Source organism: Pseudopodoces humilis, chromosome 6, assembly GCF_049639895.1.
Source record: "Pseudopodoces humilis isolate 2021_Gansu_Grassland_sample_001 chromosome 6, ASM4963989v1, whole genome shotgun sequence".
Taxonomy (NCBI): Eukaryota; Metazoa; Chordata; class Aves; order Passeriformes; family Paridae; genus Pseudopodoces; species Pseudopodoces humilis.
Window position 1 is genome coordinate 68,019,094 of NC_142205.1, and position 18,774 is coordinate 68,037,867.

General features: G+C 53.2%; 1 long non-coding RNA gene across 1 annotated transcript; it reads right to left on the minus strand.

The window, feature by feature from the left end:
- Nucleotides 1-10,248: 10,248 nt before the first annotated feature.
- On the minus strand, nucleotides 10,249-15,069 carry LOC148184220 (uncharacterized). The gene is made up of 3 exons (XR_015772725.1): nucleotides 15,034-15,069; nucleotides 10,593-10,710; nucleotides 10,249-10,501 (listed from the first exon to the last, which is right to left on the minus strand). It is a non-coding gene; the product is annotated as an uncharacterized LOC148184220 (long non-coding RNA).
- Between the last annotated feature and the right edge of the window lie 3,705 nt (nucleotides 15,070-18,774).

Genomic DNA, 18,774 nt, shown 5'->3' on the forward strand with positions numbered 1-18,774 from the left:
ATTTGTGGACCTTGTACCAGAAGATGTCCACAGGCATCACCTTTCCTGCCTCTTCCATTTGCCTGTCCTCGTGCTGCACCCCTGGAGCGCTGCCAGTGCCTTTCCAAGCCCCTGTTCTTTTTCAGCCATCAGTGAATGACAAGCCAAAAGCAAATGGGATCAAATCTGGCCAGGCAGGGCCATGTCAAAACGAGGCCCAGCAGGGTGGTGTGGCTGCAGCCTTTGCTACCTGCCTGCAGCTGAACAGGTTACATCCTCATATCCTGTACATTGGGCTTAATTTGGCTTAATTGGCCCTGCCCTTCCAAAGAGAGGCAGTGGCGCTGATTTACTGCACTGTATAAATGTGTTTATATCTTGGCACCAGCACACTTAGGCTCACTATTTTCCAACATGGATTTCCAATAAGCCCTTTGCTCAAATGAGTCTATTAACTTTAAAGTGCCTGAAGGTGAAACTGAATTATGGGAGGCGAGCTTTGGGGGTTGAAGCCCAAAACAGCTGGGAAAGGCTCCTGGAGTTTTCTGTTAGTACCTGTTGTGGTTGATGTTTATATTAAGGAAAAATAATGTAGAAAGTAAAAGCAAACCTGGGACACACGTGGCCTCAGCCTGAGCTGCCTTTCACTTCAGCTGGCGCTCAGACCCATCCCATTCCACAGGATTATTAGAGCAGCTCCTGATTTAAGCCAGTGTACACTCAGAACAGAACCCATTCTTTCCTCTCCTTATGAATTTAACTTCCAAGAGTCAAATTTCCCTGTTTCTGCAGTGGGGCACCCCAGCCTGGGGAGAAGCTCATCTCTGTCCGTGCTCCCTTTGGCAGTGAATTTCATGGCTCTGTTTGGTCTCTGGTGTTCTGCAGAGCTGGGACACGCTTCCCGCTCCTCTCTCAGCCTGGGGGGCTGCACAGAGCTGCTCTTGGAGCCTCTCAGTGCTGCCCTGCTCGTTGCCAAGGGGCAGGGGATATTTCCATGTGGAACACCAATTATCATCCCTGCAGGGACAGGAAATCAGGCAGAAAGTTTTAGCGGACCCCTAAGTGCAGTCCATAATTACCTACCTGTACCTGCTCAAAGTTCCATCTCTCCAGAGAAGGAATAAGACAGATTTCTGGTTGCTAATAGCTTGACTTTATCTGGAATAAGAAAGGAACTCCTTAACACCCATGGAGGAAAAAAAAAGATTCATAGAGAATGGAATTAAATTAGGAAAAGTAGAATTTTGGATGAATGTCAGGGGTAAAACTGCCATAGTAATGTCTACTAAACTGCAGAATGATCTCCCAGGGTGAGTGAGTGAGTGATGGAGCCCCACAGTGTGAGGAATTAAAACAGCATCCAGGGAAAGCCTCAGGAAATCAGTGTCTGAGGAGGCAGCATGGCAGTGCAGGGACTGTGCCTGTGTGAGAATGTCCATTGTCTGTACACTGAACCTGTTCTTGTCCTGTAAAATCTCCTGTATTGCTCAGGTAGGTGTGATCTGCAGGGCTTTAAATCCTGCCTGCATTTAAACTATTGGGAATTTTACAGGCTAATCCAGCAGCTAGCCCTCAGAGGACACCAGTGACTCTGCCTGATGCTCCCCTGTCCCATCCTCAGCACGTGATGCCTTAAAAATTCTTCGGACTCACATGAGGTAGAACATGGGTATTACTGGGCATTTCTGCTTTAAGAAAAATAAGTCTCCTTTTGCTTTTACAATTTTTTTATCCCAAATTATAGGCTGATCCAAGGAAGTATGGCTGCTCTGTCAGCTGGGAGCTGCTCCCTTTCCACTCCAGTTACTTTTTGTGCCAGTAAAGTGTTTGTGTGACAAGTTGAAAAAATCCCTGTGCACCAAGGTCAGGGTGCAGTGTCTCTCTGTCTCTCTCTGTGGAGATCAGCTTGCATTGCCTTGCTTCTGGATGACATCCACATGAAAGACCTGCAGACATAATGAGAGGATACAGTTTTAATTAAAAATTATAATGTGCTGTTATCATATTATTAAACAAGTTGAATTTGTGAATTTTTGCAGAGTACCCAAATTTAGGAAATAATGGTTTTTTTGTGCAGTATTTCTTGGACCTGCTGTGATGAGTAAATACTGGATTGCATAGACAGTCATTCAGGGTAGAGACAGCAGGATTAGATGAGGGAAAATTCATGAACTTGCTTTGTGTAACAGTCAGGCACCTCAGACTGTGTGAGAGATTTTACCATCCAAAACAAAGGTGTGGACACGTGCTAGTCATGACCCTTTTAGCTCTTCCCTGGAAATTCTTGTTTCTGCATAAAAGAGGAAACTGGAGCAGAGAAGCAGCAAGTGAGGAAATGCTCCCTCTCCAGTCTGTTTGGAATAAGTGTGGGAAGCTGGGGGTGAACAGGGCTGGCTGAACCTGACCTAGGGCTGTGCAAGCAAACCCATCTCCTGTGGCTTGCCTCCCCCTGTACCTGGGGAACAGAACCTCTGTAGGTAAGCAGGATTGCTTCAAAGATAGATGGTGGCAATTCCAGTTTTCCTTTGTCACACAGAATATAACCCAGGAGCCCCTGGATTTTGTCCAGCCACTCAGACCAAGGCATTCAGTCGCTTGTCTTGAGCTCCCTGGCACCAGTCCTGAAACAGTGCTGACAGACTCTTCAAAGTCTCATGGTTTGGGTCTGTTCAGGGGAAAAAAAAATGCCTCTTGCCACTCATCAGATATGTTGGAGGGCTCAAAAAATAGGCATGGAAAAGCAATGACTGTGGCTACTGTCCTGGCTCTTCACAGATGTTTCCCATTCCTCAGGTTAAACTGCCGCTACATCACAGTGCACTTCATCTTCTGGAATGAGGTTGGTGCCATTTATTTGTCATCTGTATTTTTTTCTATATTTGTTGTGTTTTTTATAGTCTTGAAAGCTTATCCCCTATAATTTTTGATTTTACTTGACTGGTTTCACTCACATGGTAACTCCCTCCCAATATTTCCCATCGTGGCTCAGAATAGCCAGGGGCTGCACCAGGTGGGAGAGCCAGGATCTCAGTGGAGCTCTGCAGTACAGGTTCACCAGAGATACCTGATCCAGCAGAACTCTACATCAGCCTGGGACACAAGATAAATCATTGCAATGGAAACTGAATCTTTGTATTTTCTGCCCTTGCTTTGGGTTTGTTTTCTTCTCTTTTCTTCCCTTGCAATTGTCAAGGCAGCATCTGGGAGTTTTATGAAACAAGTGTTACCCATTAAAAGCCCATTGCTGCCTGCCAGAAAGGAGAATGGCATCTTACTGAAAACAGTATGTAATGGTTATTGCTGTCTTGTTGCAAGTTATGCCCTTGAAAAATGCTAGGGATTTGTAGCAACTGATGGTGAGGAAAAGCCCAACTAAAGAGAAAATTAACTGTTGCATTATCTTTTACACAGCTTCAAACACCATCATACAAATGCCTGGCTTGTTTGGTTCACAGCTGCATTTACAGTTGCTTCAAGGACAAGGAACAACACTTTTCAGTGATGCTTTTGTTGCCTCAGTGTTGGAGTCACAAATAATTCCTGTATGGTTTCACACACCGGCCTTGGAGCAGTGGTGGAAACTCCAGTCCTGACCAGGAGAGCACAACCCCAGCCATGTGAGTAAGAGACCCCCTGCACACACAGCACCCCTTGGGCACTGTCTGGGGGACGCTGTCCCTCCAAGGACACTTTTTAACCTTAAGCTGGCACCCTCAGCACCTGCACTGCCAGGCCAAACTGCTGATTTGCTCACAGGCTGTTAATATTTTTTAATGTTTTTGTCTTAATCTATTTTGTATTGCCTTTTATTTATTTATTTATTTTTAATTTCACCTAGTGTTAAAATTAAGATTAATAAATTAAAATTAACGGATTTTTACAAATCAGATTGAGATACACAGATCTTTTCTCTTGAAAACACAGCACTAATTTCTGCACACTGAAAAGCCCCTCTCTTAGCACAGCCTGGAAGCAAAACTGGTGGCAGAACTTGTCTTTCCTAAGACTGAGCTACCATGAAAGGGTAACTGTGACTGAGAGTAATGGCCAAAATCCCTGAGAGCCTCAGGGGTGGCAGCAGTGGATTTCCACCTGCCTCCGGCCGGGAACTGGGAACCTTGGCTGAGCACAGAGTGCTGAAGGGGCCACAGATGGAGCCTCGAGACTTCTGTGCACACGTGAGCAGTGCCTGGGAAAAGCTTGGGGTTTGCACCTTCCCCAGAGCTCTGGCAGGAGGAATTGTGCCTGGTGTCAGGCACTTTGCAGCTCCCACGTTCTCCGTGGGGATCAGTGTGCTCTGAGGGGTGGAGCTGCTGCAGCTCCACGGGACAGTGACACAGAGCAGCCCCAGCACAGCCAGAGGGCTCTGAAGTGCTGCCAGGCTGATGGGGAGCAGCCTTTGTGCCCCTCACAATCACATTTACACTCATCCTGCATGGATGGGGACTGGTTGACAATTCCCTGAATTCCAGGTGGGAAGAGAGAGTTTTGTGTTAGAAGAGGATTGTAGGGTGGAGAAGCATGGAATAGATACCAAAGCTGCACCATGGGAATTGTGGTGGAAATTCCATGTGCAATTTGGAGGCACTCATCAACATGACGGTAAATGAAAAATTAATAATTTCTGTATCACAAAAACCACAAGGAACATAAGTTAAGATGCCCAGGATTTTCCTCAAGCTCATTTCTGATTCTTTTTGGTAACTGTTGGTGCCCCTCTCTGGCAGCTGGCCAGAGATCATCACTTTATCCAGCTTCATTTATTCATTTCACATAATTTTGACTGTGGGCTACGATGACTGCAGAGCTCAAAGCTGCTTCTGTTTGCTGTGATTTGTCTGCAGCGTCACTGAGGGATGTGTTCTCAAGGGCTGAGCTGGGCTAACAGGGTCACTGGGTGGCGTCAAGCTGCATTTAGCAACAGGGAAAAGGACTTTTTGCTTTTGTAAATACTGAGGAGCCGGTCTGCACACAGAAGTGGGAAAAAGGAAGCAACCAGGAAACCTGGAATAGGAGAGGCAGTGAAAATCTCAAGCAGGGATACCCTCCCTGGCAGTGGAGGGGCACGGAGACATTTCTGGGCTGGGAATTCCAGGAGCAAAGCAGAACATGGCAGTGAGAGCAGGCACTGAGAGTGATCCACGGTGAGTTCCCATGGAGCTCTAGGGAAGGGATTATGTGTGTTTTAGGAGAAACAGGGATGCTCTTGCTGTGGGGTTGGTAATGGCAGGAAGTGTTGGAACCCTTCCCAAACTCCTGTCTGGCACCAAAGTGCCCCAGGCATGAACAGTCTGGCAGTGCATCCACCTCAAGCTGAGGCACCTCCATGGCTCCTTCAGCTCTGGGGCTCTCTGTGACCTCTTCTGCCAGATAAGGAGAGCTCTGAGCTCATAAACCCTGGTGATTCCATGGCAGGAATTGAACCTCGCTTAGGGCTCAGCTTTGCTATTCCAGCATCAATATTGCTCCTTGTTTTGGGGTGTGTGTCACCCACCTGGTGTTCAGCTATGTTGTTCTCAGAGCAGGATCAATACTGGCTGGATCCTGTTCAGCAGAGCCAGGGCTGGCACTTCTGAGGGGATGGAGCAAACACAGACTTGTCCTTTTACTCTGGAGAGTGAAAACAAGGCAAGTTTGCCTTTGGAATTGTGGGTTTCCTTGTGCTCCTGCAACTCCCTGTCCTTCGGTTGCTCCTTTTTGTCTTTCAACATAAAGCAGTGTTGCCTCGTGCTCCACAGCACAGGAAACAGAGGAGGCTCCCTGGATAAAAGCTGGGTGGTTCCTGCTGCCTCCAGCCTCGTTCTGCAGTGGATTTTCTGTGCAAACCCTTCACAAGGGCACGGAACAGGCTGCTGGTGGGAGGGATCCTTCCTGTGCTGTCCGTGGTTTGCAAACCCCTCACTCCCACTCAGATCAGCAGCTTGACTCCTGTAATTAACAGCCCCAGACAGAATTCAGTGTTGGCCTAAAACATAGCATCCAGCTACTGGTTAAATATGTAATTTTTCAATTTCATTCAGTTTTTTCTTTCCTGCTGGTATCAACCCTCTCACTGCAGAGACTTCCCCTTGGTTTGCTCAATCAGCTCCAATCCCGTGAAGTTGGACAGGGCTGCATCAGGCCCTGAATTTACATCCCATAATTTCTCCTGAGAAGGACCAGAGGCATTTCAGGAGCTCTGGGCACCAGACTGGAGCAGCACCTTCCATCCTCCCCTCTGCTCCTTCCCGAGCCACAGCAGCGCCATTGTCAGTGCTGACAGACAGAGGGACAGGTGCCATGGTGGGCAAGGGAATGCTGCTTTTCCCCTTCCAGGAGGGAACATTTCCCAGACAGAAACAGGAATTCTCCCCTGTTCTCCAGGGGCTACTGCAGCCTGGAGATGCAATGGCCAAGGGCTGTGGCCTGCAGGAATATTCACCACTCTGGGCAGGATCAATGTTGAGCAGGGCACTGCTGGACTCAGAGAGGTGGGGCTGTTTTAAAAGGGCCCTTTCAATTCCAGGAGAAATAGATTCTATCCACAGAAACCTGAGGTGTGGTGAGCTCGGTGCTGTCCGCAGCAAGCAGAGCTTTTCCATGTCAGCTCTTGTAACTCACCTTACAAACTCAGCAAGGCACAGCAATCCTCAGTGCCAAGGCTGGAATCTTCCAAGGCTGAGGTGACAGAGCTGCAGAAGCTCAGGTCCCTTTGCCAGTGGAGAGGGCTTTGTCTGCACCACTCATTGTTTTGTTGTTCTCCTCTCCTTGCAAGCACGCTAAACCCACCACAGTGGATTTGAGTAAAGCGGGGATTCCTTGGTGTTTTGCCCCTGCTGTTTTTAGAGAACAGGGTCTCCTGGGGGGCATTAGGAGTGAACTCCCTCTCTCCAGTCTTGGAAATGCTGGATCACATCTACCTTGAGCTTCTGATTCATTTTGACACCACCTTCCATATTCCTGCCTTAAAGGTCAAAGCTGCTCCTTGGCAGCGACATCTGACAACCGCGAGTGTCGGTGCTGAGAAGAGCGACAGGCGGGACAGGTTAATGTGCACTTTATCAACTGAGCCTGAGAGATGCTCTTGAGAAGTGGCTGGGGAGATTCACCAAAAGCATTCCTGAGTCTGTCAAAAGCTCAGCTTAAGCTTCCTCTCAAACAGAGTCAGAGTGGTCACTGTCATAGCTGAGGAGTGCAGGGGGACCAGGGGGTGCCAGGTTTTCCTGTCACTTAGCGCTACTCCATCGATGAACCTGACTGCAGAACTAAATCTGCAAAGGTGCCCTCCAGACAGAACTGGTTTCACAGGACCTCACTGTCCAGAGAGCTCCAAAAGAGGTACTTTGTGTTTTTCTCATCTCTGTTTCTAGAGCTGAAAAACAGACAAAGGAATTTTAAAATATTTTCAAAAAACCCTGAACCAGCTCAGTTTATTCCATGTATGTCCACAGTGGCACTGCAGCTTTAGCTGAAGTGTTTGGCATAGTAAGATTGGTATGGATACAAAGAGTGAGAACAGGGTTGATTGGGAAAAGGAACAGGAAGGATAAGTGGCCCACAACTCTTGATGAGGAACATCTCCAGGAGCAGCGGTTCCCTGTTTCCCCCCAGCTGAAGAGCTTGGGGTCAGGTCAGCAGCTGAAGTTACCACGTGCCAGTTTGAGAAATGAGAGGTCCTGAACCCACTGAACGTGGCACCTCAGACTGCTGCTGCTGCAGGCAGCTCAGGAATGCCAAACAATCCATCAGACATTCATGGGCAGGGGAGAAAAAGAAGCCAATACTCACTAAACAGAATCCTCTGCCATGGCCCAGTAAATTCCCAGTAAGAAGGGAACTGTAGCCTGGGAGAGACCAGGCCAGTCCTCACAGTCAGGTGATTTTAGCCTTGAACTCTCCGGCTCTCTCTCAGGAGCCAGTTCTGGACTCGTGCCTGGGCTGGGCAGGGGCAGTCTGTGCCTGTCTGTTTTTCCATGCTTCTTGTGGCTGCCTCTTACTGCTCTGGTTTAGGGTGCTAGAGGATGGCAGGTGAATTACAGCTTTTGTGCTGGAAAACACATCTTTTATACTGAGCAGAAAATAGTCCATCTGTTGGGGGGGAAAATAATTGTAATTTACCTAAACACTCCTAAAAGGTACTTTCTCTACAATATGTCTGTTTGTCTGGATTCCTCTGAGTTTGGGAATATGCAACCACAGAATCATTTAGATTGGAGAAAATCCCTTAAGATCCCTGGGTCCAATGGTGAAACATTAAATGGGCTTGGGCTGCCTACAAAGAAATGATTGCCTTGGGTCTTGGCAGTGCTGCCCTTCAGGCTGTTCAAAGCTGAGCCCAGGTCAGGGTGGTGTGACACATCATCCCGTAAAAAATTTCATCTGACTCTGTAAAGGCTCAGTCTAAGACTGATACACAGAAAATATAACTCGATAAATAACGCTAAAGCAAACAAACCATGAACTGAAGTGACTTCCTTTCCAAGAGCGTTCAGAGCGTTCCGGTCAGAGCCGTGCCCGAAGCCGCAGCGCAGAGGCTTGGAAAGCGCTGGACCAGGTTTAGAGTCCCCGATGGTGAGGTGGCACCAGCACAGCCCGTGACTGGATCCCAGCGGTGCCAGAGGCACTGGGAGCCGCTCCTCTCCCTGGCAGCGGAGCTGGCCCGGAGGCTGCAGGACACCGGAGCTCAGGTTCCTCCCCCGGGCGCTCCCCGGGAGCCCTGGGATGCCTCATCCCGGCAGGAACGGGAACGCCCGGGGAGCGGGGCCTCGGCTCCGCTGGCTCCGAGCGGCGGGCGGGACCCTGCGGGAGCAGCTGGGGCTTCTCTGGAGAGGAGACAAATGGGAAATAGGCGAGGGCATCTTCTGAGCGATTCCACGAGGTTTCACTTGCCGGGAGCGAGCCCAGCGCGGTCCGGCAGCGCCTCGGCCGTGCCCGCCGAGCAGCAGAGGCGCAGATGGGGGCAGAGCAAGGCACCCTGCCAGGAACTGGGCAGCACCGACAGCCCAAAGGGAATTCCTGTCCTTGTCCAAGTCAGTTCAAGTGGTTTGGATGGGGCAATGAATTCCTCCTCCGAGTCCTCTTCTGTGCAGTCTGTCTCAGTTACTCACAGTCTGTGTTTCGTGCTGCTTACAGAGGTGCCAAAAGCTGAAACTGTGGGGAACAGACCTTAATCTGACTCTAGAAATGGCTTTAATAATCTCTTTTTTTTTTTTTTTTTTTTTCTTTTTTTTTGAGGAAATCCTAATAGACTTTGGTTTTAAACAGCCAGAGTTAATCCAAAATATGTCTCTTCAGGCCACTTTCTGGCCTTGCATAGATTGTAACACACTTTTCTTCCCCTTTTAATCTTTCTCCTTGCTGGCAAGGAAATGAAAGGAGGGAGAGATGATGTGAGAAGAGTTCAGTGAAGGGCACTGGCAGAGTTCCTCATTCTCCCCTTTGAAATGAGAAGGGGGAGCATTGCCCAGCAGGCAGGAGATGGAACTGGTGGGAATGTCTTGTGAGGAAGGTGTAAGGAATGAATATGTGTAGAGGCCAAGTGAGTGCTGAGGGTGGAACCTGGAGATGCACAAAGACATTCTCCCAGCCACGGGAAGAAGCAGTTTCTCACATTCCTGGGGATATCGGGGTGGCTGTAGCTGCTGTTCCCATTGGGACTCTCACCCCAGGCTCAGGCCATGGCCAGCAATGATTTCTGCCAGGTTATGGGGATTGCTGAATGTCTCTTTTGCTGCTCAGTGATGCTCAGCAGTCTTAGTTCTGGTCAAAACAATTTTGTAGTGGGAACTATGGCCAGGGATACTGGGATTCAGGCAGCTCTTCCTGTCACACCAAAACCCTTCCCTTAAATCAGAACTGTTTGTTCCCGTGAGATCAGATTGTTACAGTGCCCACACCTGGTGAGACAATGCCCGAACAATATTTCTATTGTCAAATCCTTCAGTTCATCATTCCTGCCAGCTGGACTGCTTGGGATGTGGGAAATTCCTTAGCGATGGAGGTAATCTGCCTGACCCGCCCGGCAGCCAGGCCGGAGCATCCCTCACTGGACCATCTGCGTTGCTCCCGACACATCCCAGGCATCAGCACCGGCTGTAGAATAAAGGGAAGTGCTGCAGCTCCGGCAGAGGTTTGGGAGCCACGCCCGGACTGCCGGGGGAGCTGTTCCTCAGTGCCGCAGGAGCCAGCTGGAGCTCCTCAGCCAGGCAGGAGTGGGCTCCTGATCGCAATCGGGCACAATCAGAGCCTTCCTCTGAGCTCAGCAGGCTCGGGGCGGGCGCTCAGCCGGCTTTCATTGCGGACCGAGGGAAGGGCTCGGGCCTGGAAGCGCCTCCCGGTGCTGCTGGATAATCGGAACCTGGCCCAGCTGAGCCGCAGCCGGGCTCGAGCTGAGTCTCCCGGCTCTGATCCCGTGGCTTTCACTGCAGGTTGCGCAGGCGGGGGATGGCTTTGTGCAAAGGGAGCGCAGCTTCCCGGGAGCGGCTGTGCCTGCTGCCAGGGATTCCAGCAGGCTCCGTGCCTGCAGGCTTGGCCTCATCCCTGCCTGGAAATGAGGATGGGAACCAGCCTTTCCCTCCTCTCCTTCCACCTCTGCTCAGCTCAGCAGCTTTCTAAGCAACTCTTCCAGTCCTTACCTTGCACACGGCAAAGAGTTGTCTGGATTGTTCCACCAGCCTTTAAATATCCTCGGAATCCCATGTGCCCTCCTGTCAGGTGGTGCAGGGAACAGGCAATTCCCAGAGAGGTGCACAGCTGGAAAGATCATACACACAGGTGGGGTTTGGCTCACCTGTTTTACCTCACTTTGCTTTGATTCCACTACTGAAAGATCAGGACTTATCAGAAAGATCTGAATTAGCACATAGGCTGATCCAAGAGCACTGAAGAGTGGCAATAAGACACTTGAACTCCAGGAAGGGCTCTTCCCTTGTGTGCTAAGGGCAAAGAGAGCTTCAGCAGTAATTCCTGCTTTGGTGGCATTTTACAACGTGTGTTTTCTACAGGGGAAGACTGGAAAAAGCAGCTCCATGTTTAGATCATGTTGAGAGCTACTCGTGAGTCCTATCACCTCATTTCACAGCTCCAGCTGCCCCAGTTGTGCTGGGGGAAAGAACAAGATGAAATTGGTTTTGCCATTATCTGTGTGACAACAACGTGTGCCATGCAAATGTCAGGAGCAGAGATGACCTCAGGCTTTGGTGTGAGAAGCAGAACAGGTCGGATTTAAGGTATCCTAATGAGATTAGAGTGAGACAAAATATAACACGAGCAGAGGAGCGCGTGGATCCATCCAGGGATTTCTGTAATGGAAAGCTAAATATGCAAAGATCGGGCACTGGATTTAATTGATCACTTCCATCTTCCTGCTTTGGAAACCCAGTCAGTAGCACGGTCTTGGCCAGAGTTTTAAGAAGAAAACGCCATCAGGTATTATTAATCCTACCTACATATAATTGCCTGAAAGAGGGAAAGGAAAACCACGTTGTTCATCTTTGTTTTGAAGCCTGCAGCCATCGTGGCTGTTTTGCCTCACGCACATTGGTATCGGTCGATGGGACAGTCTGTGAAATGAACACGAGAAGCTTCTGGCCATCCCTCTCTGCTGCTCAAGGAACACAGAGCGAGTTCTCTCCCCCGGGGACCGGCCCTGTCGGCTGCCAGCGCCAGGCACAGCCGGGCGCTCCCATCCCGCTCCTTCCTCCTCCCGGCGGAGCCGGAGCGGAGCCCGCGGGTCCCGAGCGGGTCCCTGCGCTGCTGCCCCGCCCCGAGCGCCGGGACCGGAGCTCCTCCTCCGAAAGAGAGGGCAGAGCACGGGCATCCCCGGGGAGCTGCCTCAGCCCGAGCTCCGGACACGGGAGGAGCCCCTGGATCACCCCCTGCTCGGGCCTGGGCATCTTCAGCCCTTCAGTTCCGCGGGGCCGAGCAGCTCCGGGCGTGTTCCCGGTGCCTCGGGAGCGCCCGGAGCCACGAGCGGGGTCAGTCAGTGAGCTGGAGGCGGCAGCACAGAGCGGAGCTGGGATAACGGGATAGCACATGGCTGGGATAATAAGGTAATGCGGATTGGCTACACGTGCCTTCGCTCCAGGGGAGCCTTCCAACCTTTTTATCCCACGTGTGTTTTTTTGCCAGTCGGAAGCAGTTCTCAGGGCAGGATCAGATGGGTGAGAGGTCCGTTCCCTGTCAGCACCTGTGGGGATGTCCACAGTGAAATCCACAACCCTGTGAACTGAGATTAATAGATTTTTCTGGTCTCAGAACCGGACTCTTGAACCCTATGTGTTCTTTTGGTGGGGGTGAAGGTGTGGAGGGCTCAGGGACCAAGTCCTGGGTCTGGCCGGGCCGAGGGCTGTGGAACAGCGACTTGAGCCCCGTGTTCTGGGAGTGCAAAACGAGACTCGCCCGGGCCGTGAGCACGGAGCCCAAATCCTGCATTTTGGGGCTCAGGGACGGAGCCCAAATGCTGCGTGCGAGCGCTCGGAACACGGAGCCCCGGGCCGGCGCTGTCCGGGCTCGGCCCCGGGCTCAGGGGGCGGCTTCGGGGCTGAGAGAAGCGGCCGAGCTCCGGCTGAGGCTCCTCCCGCAGCGGGACACCCGTGGGGCCTCTCGGCGGGGCCCGAGCGCCGCAGGGTGTTTGTGTTCTATCCGCCTACAGCTTTCCCTGTTTCCCTGTTATTTCCCTGTTATTTCCCTGTTATTTCCCTGTTAATTTCCCTGTTTCCGCAGCCGGGAGCGGCCCCGCGCGGGAAGGGCCGGGGGGCGGGGCCGGGCTCAGGTGCGCGGGGCCCCAGGGCGGCTGCGCGGGGCGGGGCCGAGGGGATTTAAGACCCGCAAGTCGCTACCTGCGCCATTTGCTCCCCAGCGCTCGGAGATGCCGGCACGGGCCGGGCCGGGCTCCCCGGCGGGGCCCAGGTGAGGCGCGGGAGGCTCGGCTTCCTGCCCCTGCTTCTCTCTTCCCCTTCTTTCCTCCCTTCCTTTCTCCCGTTTACTTCCGTCTCCTCCCTCCTCCCCGCAAACCCCCCTTTCCTCTCCCCCGTTGCTCTTCTCTTCCTCCCCTGCACCTGGGTCTTCCCCTGTCCCTCCTCCCTGCACAGCCCGACCCCAGTGTATCCCTCCTCCTTCCCCTTCCCCCTCCTCCTCAGCCCGCTCCTTCTCCCCTCCTGAGCTCCCCTCCTGAGCTCCCCTTCCCTCCTGTCCCTGCCCCATCCTGCGCACCCCGACCGCCCCCAGCCCTCCTTCCTCCCCTCTCCTTCCCCCGGGCACCCAGCCCGAGCGCCCCCCATTCCCGCTCGGCCTTTCCCACCTGCACCTCCCTCTCGTGCTTCCCTCCAAACGCCGAGCCCGCTTCTGTTCCTCTTTCCCGTTCTCCCTGCACTCTGTGTCCCTGCTGCCCTCCGCTCCTGCTCCCTTCTGCCTCCCTGGGCGCTGTCTCTCGGCCCTTTCCCTCTGTGTCCCCGTGTCCCCTTCTCCCCTTGGTCTGTGTTTGCCCTTTGCAGAGAAGCCGCGAGGTTCGGGGCGCCGGATAATAAAGCCCCGAGGGCCGGAGCCGGCGCCCCTGGTTTGAGTCCCCAAAAGGGGCCGGAGCCGCTGTGCGGGTCCCCCCAGCAGCTGCCAACACCGCCCTACACTGCCGGGGTTCCGGCTTTCCCTTCATCACACCGGGGCGGGGCGTGGGGGGCAGGGGGGCCCCTCCTCAGGAGGGGTCGGGGGTGGGTTAGCGAGGGTTGGGGGACTGGGGGGGTTCGGGAAGGGCCCCCTCGTTAGGAGGGGGTCCCGGGTGGGGTGTGGGTTAGGGAGGGCCCCCTCCGGAGGAGGGGTCCCGGGGGGGGGCTGGGGGCGGGGCCCCCTCCGGAGGAGGGGGCCCGGGGTGGGAAGGGCTGGGGGTTGCGCCCCCCTAAGCCCCTCCCACCCCGGCCCGGCCCCTCCCCAGGACCCCTCCACCGGACAGGGGCCCTCGAGGGGGGGGGGGGCGGGGTGGGTGGGGGGGGTGGGCGCAGCAGGCGGGGTCACGTCACTCTGCACCGTAATCGCACATTTGTGCCAACCGACAGCGCTCCCCCTCCTTTTCCCCCCCACCCACCCGCCCCCCCTCCCCCCCGCGGGCCCCTGTCGGGAGGAGGCGTCCTGGGGAGGGGCCGGGCCGGGCCCCGCCCGGAGGGGAGGGGCCGAGGTGGGAGGGGCTGAGGGGGGCGAACACCCCCAGCCCCTCCCACCCCGGACCCCCTCCTCCTGAGGGGGCCCTTCCCGAACCCCCCCAGCCCCCCAACCCTCGCTAACCCACCCCCGACCCCTCCTGAGGAGGGGCCCCCCTGCCCCCCACGCCCCGCCCCGGTGTGATGAAGGGAAAGCCGGAACCCCGGCAGTGTAGGGCGGTGTTGGCAGCTGCTGGGGGGACCCGCACAGCGGCTCCGGCCCCTTTTGGGGACTCAAACCAGGGGCGCCGGCTCCGGCCCTCGGGGCTTTATTATCCGGCGCCCCGAACCTCGCGGCTTCTCTGCAAAGGGCAAACACAGACCAAGGGGAGAAGGGGACACGGGGACACAGAGGGAAAGGGCCGAGAGACAGCGCCCAGGGAGGCAGAAGGGAGCAGGAGCGGAGGGCAGCAGGGACACAGAGTGCAGGGAGAACGGGAAAGAGGAACAGAAGCGGGCTCGGCGTTTGGAGGGAAGCACGAGAGGGAGGTGCAGGTGGGAAAGGCCGAGCGGGAATGGGGGGCGCTCGGGCTGGGTGCCCGGGGGAAGGAGAGGGGAGGAAGGAGGGCGGGGGGCGGCGGGGGTGCGCAGGATGGGGCAGGGACAGGAGGGAAGGGGAGCTCAGGAGGGGAGCTCAGGAGGGGAGAAGGAGCGGGCTGAGGAGGAGGAGGAAGGGGAAGGAGGAGGGATACACTGGGGTCGGGCTGTGCAGGGAGGAGGGACAGGGGAAGACCCAGGTGCAGGGGAGGAAGAGAAGAGCAACGGGGGAGAGGAAAGGGGGGTTTGCGGGGAGGAGGGAGGAGACGGAAGTAAGCGGGAGAAAGGAAGGGAGGAAAGAAGGGGAAGAGAGAAGCAGGGGCGGGAAGCCGAGGCTCCCGCGCCTCACCTGGGCCCCGCCGGGGAGCCCGGCCCGGCCCATGCCGGCATCTCCGAGCGCTGGGGAGCAAATGGCGCAGGTAGCGACTTGCAGGTCTTAAATCCCCTCGGCCCCGCCCCGCGCAGCCGCCCTGGGGCCCCGCGCACCTGAGCCCGGCCCCGCCCGCCCCAAACCCCGAGCACCTGCGCCGGCCCCGCCCCCGCTCTTGGCCCGCCCTTGTCCCATCCCGTCCCCGCCCCTGTCCCACCCCATCCCTGTCCCGTCCCGGTCCCGCCCCTGTACCGTCCCTGGCCCATCCCGCCCCTGTCCCATCCCGACCCGCCCCGGTCCCGTCCCGCCGTGTCCCGCCCCGCGGGTGCCGCTGTCCCGGGGGTCTCGCTCGGGATCCCCGCTCGGCGCTGTGCGGACCCCGGCCCGGCCCGGGCGCTCTCGGCGGGGCCGCTCCGAGCCCGGGGCGCTGCGGCGGGGCCGGGCCGGGAGCCGGAGGTTCGCGCCCGGGTCCCGCTCCGGCCGCTCGGGGCCGGGCTCTGCCCGTGGCCCCCAACGCGGGGTTCGGGCTCCGCTCTGAGCCCCAAACGCGGCTCCGCCGCCGGCCCCAGAGGCAGCTCCGAGTCGCCGGCTCTGAGCTCTCCGTGGGGCCGTGCCAAAGGCGGCCCTTAGAGCTGAGCGGCTGCGACTGACGCTGCCCGAACGAGCCCGCTCTGAACACCAAAGCACCGCACGTGGGATTTACTTCAAGTCCCCCGAACACAGCCCTTGGTTTCTGTGAGCCCAAAAATGGATCAAGTGAGTCTGGTTCTGAGCCCCTGAAACGTAACAGTGATTTGGGTCTCTGAAAGCCCAAAACTGTTTGATTCGGTCTCAGTTCCAAGGCCCCAAACCCAGCACCGAATCCGGTTCTGAGCCCCTCAAACCCAGTGCCTGGGATGATTACAATTCATTATTTGTGTATCTCTTCCTCTAATTGCTAAAGTAGGAGGGAAGATCTAACAGGTCTTCCTTTAACAGATTTTCTCACTTCAAAATCTATACAGAAATTACAGTTTACATGTCCCTTTGTCTTCTGAAGTATTTATTAATTCTTCTATTTCCTTTTTCACATTACTGATTTGAACAGAGCAATCTCAGTATTTTCCATCTGACCTCAAGAAGTAATGAAATATGTTTTAATGTAGAAATATTTTCTGAGTAATTTGAATTGGTGAAACACAAGACAGATTGGTGTTTGCCCACCTCCTCCTGCCATTCCCTCATGGGGAGCAGTGGCTGGTGCTGCTGGATCTTTCCTGGAGCGGGGCTGGGGTGATGATTAAACAGGGAATTGGCACCGGTGCTGCTCCCCAAGACTTCAGTGCTGCATGGTTTGGGCAAGATGGGAACCTGGCTTCCAGACTCCTGGAATTTAGGAAGCCTTTGGCAAGATAAGAGGCCAGTACATCCACGTGTTCCAAAAAGGAGGCTGTGAGGAATTTGTCCATGCCCTGCCACTGGTGAGACGTTTCTTGGGCGCTGGGGGTTGTTACAGCACAGCCTGGAAGCAAAACTGGTGGCAGAACTTGTCTTTCCTAAGACTGAGCTACCATGAAAGGGTAACTGTGACTGAGAGTAATGGCCAAAATCCCTGAGAGCCTCAGGGGTGGCAGCAGTGGATTTCCACCTGCCTCCGGCCGGGAATTGGGAACCTTGGCTGAGCACAGAGCGCTGAAGGGGCCGCAGATGGAGCCTCGAGACTTCTGTGCACACGTGAGCAGTGCCTGGGAAAAGCTTGGGGTTTGCACCTTCCCCAGAGCTCTGGCAGGAGGAATTGTGCCTGGTGTCAGGCACTTTGCAGCTCCCACGTTCTCCGTGGGGATCAGTGTGCTCTGAGGGGTGGAGCTGCTGCAGCTCCACGGGACAGTGACACAGAGCAGCCCCAGCACAGCCAGAGGGCTCTGAAGTGCTGCCAGGCTGATGGGGAGCAGCCTTTGTGCCCCTCACAATCACATTTACACTCATCCTGCATGGATGGGGACTGGTTGACAATTCCCTGAATTCCAGGTGGGAAGAGAGAGTTTTGTGTCCTTTTATTTTCAGTGCTGTGGGTGTGCCTGCCCTGCTGACACGCCTTAGATCCATCCCAGTCCCTTCCATTTCAGCTACAGGTGAGGAAAGCTAAAGTAGCAACACTGCTCTTTTTCTTTGTTATGCTTTGGGCTTAGTCTTACCAAGCTGGGCTTAGTTTCTGTATTCATTTCACTGCTTTCATAAAACTGACTTGGCAAGTTTGGATGACTGATAAGGAATGAACTTTTCTCACCCACAGCTGCTCTGATATGATTTTTTAAAATCCCTTTGGACTGAACAAATGCAGAAGATATTACTGACAATTTTCAAATGAGATAATAAATCTCAGTAAGATTTTTCATATATACATACTCAATAAATCAGAGTTTTATCTGAACATAATCTAAATGCTCTGAAAATTTCCAGAGGCCTCACAAGTATGAAAATACTTTTCTCAAAGTCACAGGAGGATTAAGAGTGAGAGACAAAAAGACGTTAGCAAGAAGAAAAAGAATTAAAAAAAAAAAAAAGCACCAAGTTATTTCAGTGTAAGCACCTTAAATAATTGGCATCTGTCCCAAAATCTTGTAAAACAATTGTAGCACTCTGCAATAATGTCTGATGGGTTACAGTATCCTGCAAGATCTGACATCCCCAGGGAATGTTGACAAGACCTTCAGTGTAGCAATGCAGTGCTGCCCCCTCAGAGAACAAAGGAAATCTCCTGGGAAAAAGAACATTTTGGGCAGCTTGGGATGCAAACACAGTCTTTATAGGTTATGCAGGAATCAACTGGAAAGCCACAGAACATCATCAAAATGGGCTAAAGGAGACTGAGTGTTTGTCCAAATGGGCCTAAAAGGAAAAGGCTGGGAAGGAGAGAGGACAGGAAGGTTTCTGAGTAGCTGTGCTTCCCCAATAAACTCTACTCTCTGTCCTAATTTTTTATTTTTGTACTCTGATGACGGAGACAAAACTAACCAATCTTCATATTAATCCTGAATCCTTTTCCTTCATCTGGGAAACTGATACCAATTATGACTTTAGCTTCATACTTGACTTATTCAGAATTTTGTTAGAGAACAACATTTGCATATTCAAATCCGGTTTTTCCACCATTTTCACTGGTCTGTGCCTGTATTTTGTGTCAAGCAAAGCTTTTCCTGTGTTACCTTTCAATGGTGTCACAAATAGTAGGGTCTCCTCCTTATGTTGACCTTATTTGGTTAACTCAATACTTCCAACTCTTCTTCATCTCTCACTACTTTTTGATTCAGGAAGAAAATTTACTGAAAAGAATAACAAAGAAAATCAAGTACTTTAAAATTGATCACTTAATTGTTGATGTCTATTTAACAAAGCCATCTTTGGGTTATTTTGGCAACATGATAGATTTAGGAGGTAGCTGACCTTCAATGGGGCATTTCTGGCTAAAAAAACAAAGTCAAATCAAGACTTGAAAAATTAGGACACAAACTACAGGGAGGAGCCACGTCACAAGGTCTCTTTCTCATACAGCCATAATTCACTAAGGGAGTGTTTGAACATTTCCACGACTGCAAGAGTTTGGACAGAAGGACTGGGGAAGGAAATGCATTTTACCATTTAGCCCATACATGGTGGTCTCCTCCTATTCAAAGATGCAAGGTGTCAAGTACCTACAGTCCAAGGCATAAAAAAGAGACAGGCATTTAAATCCCTTTTATC